General features: G+C 34.5%; 1 non-coding gene across 1 annotated transcript; it reads left to right on the top strand.

Annotated features, from left to right (window-relative positions):
* Positions 1-5350: 5350 nt before the first annotated feature.
* Trnaq-uug lies at positions 5351-5422 on the top strand. The gene has a single exon. It is a non-coding gene; the product is annotated as a tRNA-Gln (tRNA).
* The last annotated feature ends 1053 nt before the right edge of the window (positions 5423-6475 follow it).

Here is a 6475-nt window from a genome sequence, read left to right as displayed (position 1 = left end):
ATTCGGAAAATAACGAGACTTAAAAAAATTTTGATTAATAACTTATTCAGAAATTAAGCAGAAATAAAATATTATAATATAAAAAAATTAGGCTCTAAATTGTCTACTTAGCCCCGCTATTTTCCACTAATTATATTAGTTCAAGAAAGCATTTTATAAATTCCAAGCACCATTGCCATTAAGCTCCGATTTATGTCTTCAATTAGCGACCACGAAAGTAAGCTTTAATTGAATTTCTCACGACCACATATGTATATACCTACAAAAGTGCATAGTAATATCGAAATTGTTGCACATCTGCGCTTTAAAAACGTATTTTGTGTTTTCATTTTGTGCGAGCGCAATTAAGTGCTCCAAAACGTTGCCGAACAATTTTAACTTTGTTTAAAAGTGTTAAATACTGCAATTTTTAGTGCCATCAGCTGTGCAGCTCGCATACAAGTTGGTTTCCAATATACATATGTATGTGCCGTACCAATTAATAGCGGTTAGAGCTCCTATGTATACAAGTGTAAGCTCGAAAAACTTTCACTTTGTCCAAATGCTGGCGAAAAACCAACTTTGCCGCACGGGATTCCCACTCTCATGACAGCACTTAAAGGCAGTTATTCTTGCTAGCTGCACTTTAATGCGACTTTAACCAGCACCCGCACCAATACACTTGCCGTTGTCTAACTGTGTTTTTGTCTGAATAAACAACAGTTTTATTGCATCCTGGCAGCTGGGAGTTGGGCACTTGCAGCTGTATTCTGTTGCCACTTTCCACACAATTGCGATAGTTTTGGTAAACAAACAATTTTAAATGGCCAAAAGAGGGAAAGATAGCCGAAAAGTGGTGTGGCATAACGGTAAAATTTGCAGCAAAGTGGCGCAGAAAAGCAATTGTGCAAGTCGTGCTRCTCAAATCGCTGCACTTTAAGCAACAACGAAACTTCGCTTCATTTACTAACTTACTTGTCGCGCTCTCCACTTCCTCCCCCTCGCAATAACCGATATTCACCGCTATCGTATCCCTGCTGCTGCGCTGCAGCCATATTGCTGCCCGATGACTTGGCTGCTGATTTCGCTTGTTGTTACACGCATTCCCCCTTCTCCCCCCAAATTGCGATAGCTGAAGCCAAGCGGAGCGTGTTGATAATAAAAGAAATTGAATATTTATGCTGATGAACAAAAAGTCGCTCTGTGATTACAACCCCTCTTGTAGCGAGCGAGACTTCTTAGCGCTGGTCAATATTAAATTGAAATCCAAAACTATTTGTGTTGTCCGCACGCACTCATTGTCAGTGGCGCATCCGGTTTAAAGCAGCGCGGTCAACCCTTTGCACTTAAAATGTTGAATTTTCCAGCTTTTTCGGCGCACTTTGTGTTCATTCATTTTGATACACTCCATTTTTATTTTCCGTTCTAATTTCTTTTTATTTATTTGCCGCCGGCTTTGTTGGTAATCGACCCGAAGGCGGAAGTTGCTTTGCATAGTTTGCGTAGGAAATTGGGTTAAATTGTGTCGCATGTACGCATACTTGTGCAATAGTATCTATGTATATTGTATACATATATTGTATATATATATATATATATATATGTATACGTCGGCTCTGAAAATTTGGTTGTAAAAATGTGTTGTCGGCAGCTAGAAAGGTCAGCGTAATAAATTCGTGCTAGCAATCGACAATTACCAGAATTTAATGACGTGAGGAGGGATATTGCACAAAGAAATGAAGGAAAAAGTGGATTTTGGTGTCACATTTAATTTAAAATGTCAAATCAGAATGAACTTATACATTTCCAAGCAAATCCATGGAGAGTTTTATATTTTCCTTATACGCCTTGTATAACCATTTAACTGAAAAAGAAGTGATTGTTAAAAATCCAGTGGGGGAGGAATGTTTCGCCTTCTCACTTTAGCTCACCTTCAGGCTGATGCTACACAGAGGATACTTAAGCTGCTTGAGTCATATGTAATAGAATCGATTCTGCCCACTCCCAGGTGAATGGCGCGCAGAGAACGTTTTTCACTTGAGTATAATACCCTCCATAAATACAAAAATTTCCTACAAGAACTTTGATCGGTAAGGTTTCATAAAAGCTATAGGTTATAGTGACATAATCTAAATAAGATCTTCGGAGATTGCGCGTTTGACTTGGATAAAAAGACAATGTTACATTTGGTAAAGTTACCTTGTCAAATGAAAAATCAATCGATCGTGCAATTTGTATGGCAATTATAGGTTTTTGAGATTCAAACTGAACAATTTCTAAGGAAATTATATCGCTTTAGACCATAATCTATACCAAATTTCGCACAGATATCTCCACAAATGATAAAGTTTTTCGATCGTTCATTTTGTATGAGAGCTATATGCCGGAGCGCAAAATTTCACATCAATATCTCAAAACCTGAGATCCTAGTTCGCATACAGACAGTCAAGGCAGATTGATCACTTATCTCCTTCCCTATTCTTCCCTTCCCCTGTGTATAAAAATTCACAAAAAATAAAGCAAAAAAAAAACAAAAATGCATTAGAATATCTCTTTATAGTTCTAATAAAATCACTTTCATACAGTATTTTTGGAGGAAGTAGTAGTCGACTAGTTAATTTTTTCAGCTTAGAAGGTGCAATAATAACGCAAGAAAAAAAATTGTTACAAAATTCTTACAAAATTTTTTTTTCTTACAAAATTTTTTTTTTTCATTTTTTGATTAAGTTAAATGGCGCTTTTTGGGTCACCTTGATCAATTAATTATAATTTTTTCTGGTTAAGGAGAACTTCAAGGTCGCCTTATACGTGGACGACCTCAGTGTTCTATGTTCAGTGTCAACGGGTTTTGGGGGGAAATAAACAAAATTTACCTATTTCCTTTCCTCTGAATCTGCCACTGTTCAGGGTTAAATCTTAATTGCCTATGCGACTCACAGGAAAGAACATTGAGATCGACGCCACCTAGGCGGATAATCGCGGACTCATTTGCAATTCGACGAAAACATAAATTTGTCTTTTCACAAAAATGATGAAAACCTCGCAATTCAATCTCTCCTTCTTAAGTCGCATAACTATTGTACTCTTGAGCTCTGTGAAATGTCTCGGAGTAATCCAAGATAAAAAGAACTAAGCTGGAGAGTATACATAAAGAACAAGGCCTCCAAAGCCCATCTAATCTGGAACTACTGCAGAAGATACAATGCCACAAAGAGGAGTTTACGTCCCTACATAGTCTATCGGTTCTATACAAGAGGCATCCGCACCATACTAAGCCTAGTGCCTAGTGGGCTTCAGCTCTCACCAACAAGTCCATAAACAAAACTTAGTCTCATTGCGTTAGATTAAGCAAGTATGTCAGAACTACAATTTTAGTACTTAAATCGCTTAATGTCATTCGGATACCCGGTCATATAGGGATAGAAGGAAGTGCAAAGGCTGACGAGCAATATGGGTTGTAAAAAATCCTATTAATACAAAAGATGAAGATTCTTATCTATCAAATTGGTATATTCAAGATTCACCCTTGGAAGCCTTTTTAAGTTTTATGCCACATTTAGTAAGTAATTTCATCGTGTATACCATTAGGATCTTTCTCTGCTGTCAAATAAGTTTTTAGCAGCTTTTCCATATTTTTAGTATAATCCATCTTCGACTAGTTATTTCATGCATGTTGTACCAGAGTCAACATCCTTCATATACATATATTTAGTAAGGGCTTAGTTTTATTTACTCTTAAATAACGATTTCGAAGTCTACAGAAAAAATAAGTATACCATACGTGCATACATATGTACATATATGCATTAATATAAATTTTGAACAAAAAAAACTTTGCAATTTGCCACATCAGCGTTTTGTTTAGGAAACTATTATTCTCGACTTCTCTCTGCTCGCTGAAATAGTTATAATTAACTTCGCAGAAAATGTTAAATATTGCAAGCATATTAAGTATTACTATTATAATTGTATCTCTAATAAGCTAATCTTCCACTGCAGACCGCAGTTGATACTGACAGCTCATTGACGTTGAGCTTTTGCAATTTTTGATTTCATTTTTCTGCCACATATTGATCCCTAAGGGGTTTAAGTACTCGGTTTGCGTGAAGCTCTCTCCACTGCCAGATACACACATATAAAAGACTTCGGCAGAAAAATTACAATCTTTATGAAGTTAGATAACTATCAAACATATCTGTGTATACATATATGTACGAATGTATATCAGTAGACATGAAACTTTTCCTATGGAGACAAATTTCTCATCATATTAAATAGCACATGTCAGCAACAAAAGGAAACTCTTTCTATATATTTGAATTAATGATGATTAGTGTTAATTTTCACTCACATGTTTCTGCTACATATTCCCGCTCGGCAGAAATAAAATATAGCGCATGATCCAATTAAAACTGCTAAACAAAAGTTTACAATTAAAAATTGGAATTCAGCCCACTACTACAACGACAAAGCAACATCTGTAAGCAACTATATCGAGCAAAAGGTTAGAACACAAACTTCGAAAGTAAGCGCTCGGAAAGAGAAAAATGTGTTGCGAGTTAAAAGGAGAAGTGTTATAAGTGCAGAAATAGGAAAAAATCACATTACGTGACCAAACTTTAACTTACTTTTCACTTTCGCTGAGCTAAGCAATTTTTCTTGAAAAAAGTTAGAAAAAAAACTCGCGGTATTAAAAGGTAACTGTGAAAAATCGCTCCAGACAAGTAGCTCTATGCGCCGGTAATGTAGTTGTTGTTGTTTGCCAACTTAATACAATTTTCGCTGAGAGTGGTGAGATTAGTTATTTAAGTTGGCGGGATTTAAGCAGAGTGTGTTGCAGCGTTAAATGTCGCGTGTTGTTTCATGAAACTTTTACAGTTACGAAAAAAACGCTGCTGTTAGAAAAATATGAGCGAAAGAGAAGTGAGATACAAAATATTCAACCAGAAACTCTACAAAACATGGGAGAGAGGAAAGCGGAGGTTCTTTTTAATTTCTTAAGTTAAGTTAAATTTCTTTAGTTCTTGCAACTGAATATTTATTGGAAAAATATTGTTTTAAATTATTATTCAATTCATCGAAAAATCTTGTCTGTGACTATAAATACATTTATTCTTTGTATTTCTTTGTCTGTCCATTTTATCGCTCATCATTYATAATAAATCGAAACAGCTGTTTATGTGTACATATACATTTACATATACATATATATATATATGTAAGAAATACTAAATTTAATTTGTGCTAACATTTGTAGCATTCCGCTAATCTTCATTTTGTTCATCGCAAAGCTTTCACTCAATACAAAAACAATAACGATATCATCAAGGCAATTGGCCGTCTTGCTTATTCGGCCGACGAGTTGATAACCGGTTCTATGGTGTAATGGTTAGCACTCTGGACTTTGAATCCAGCGATCCGAGTTCAAATCTCGGTAGAACCTTCAAAAATAAATATTTTATAAAAATCAATTCACACACTTTTTGTAAAGATATGGTGCGATTTTAAAATATTTCCATAAATTTCATAAATTTCTCTGTTATAAAATAATAATTATATGGGCAATTTGTTATAGTCTGTGGTTGAATATGTAAAAATATTTAGTAAAAAAAAACACTCATCTCCGCACAATTACAATTATTTTAAATATTTTAATAAAAACAAAGAAATAGACAAAGTAAATAAAATCTAGGCTAACATAATATCTAAGAAATGAAATGAATTAATTCGAATACAAAATACTTTCTGAAATAGTTTTGAATGAAATTTGTGGCAAACCTTTTTCTTGTTTTATGAAGGCATTTTTTTTCTCTTATACATACGAATTTAATACTAATTTTAAGGTATAAAAGGTATAAAATTTACAAAAAAAATGTAATTTAGTTTGTTTTTTCTGAGTATAATTTCATAGGTCCATTTGGTTGAGCTCTAATCAGAAATTCCAATCACTGTTTAGCACGAACCTAAGAGAATTATTGTCTAAATTCTCGAATTCTCAGCTTTTTTGGCTAATTTTTTAACTTTGTCGACTTCTTTAAAACTATTACAAAATTTCAATGTTTTTCTTGCTTCTTGTGATAGAAAATATTTGAGGAATTTTCGTGTCATATTTCAAGTAAATCGGCGGATTCGAACATTAACGGAAACATTATCCAAAACGTTAACGAAACCATTAACTGAAACATTAACCAAAATGTATTGAGTTAATCTATACCGTAAGTTGAGATCCTCTGCTATCTCCCTGATATCAGCACGCCGGTTTTCAAGCATTTCTCGTTGACTTTTTCGGTTCTGCCTCCGTTAACATAGAAGGATATACGACTCACATGAGACAAATTTTCGATGCCTTCACGAACTTCGCCTTGTGTTTGTGATAACGTGGGCTCATAAAAATTCTGCTGATCTTTTCCTGACGATTCCGAAACTCTGTTGCGTTGGAAACAAAACATTTCAAGGAAAATCTTTGTAAAATTTAATTTTTCTTGGTGAAAATTCA

This window comes from Bactrocera latifrons, unplaced genomic scaffold (assembly GCF_001853355.1).
Source record: "Bactrocera latifrons isolate USDA-ARS-PBARC rearing strain unplaced genomic scaffold, ASM185335v1 scaffold_41, whole genome shotgun sequence".
Taxonomy (NCBI): Eukaryota; Metazoa; Arthropoda; class Insecta; order Diptera; family Tephritidae; genus Bactrocera; species Bactrocera latifrons.
The sequence above is the reverse complement of the archived record's forward strand: the minus strand, read 5'-3'. Positions and strand labels throughout refer to the sequence as shown.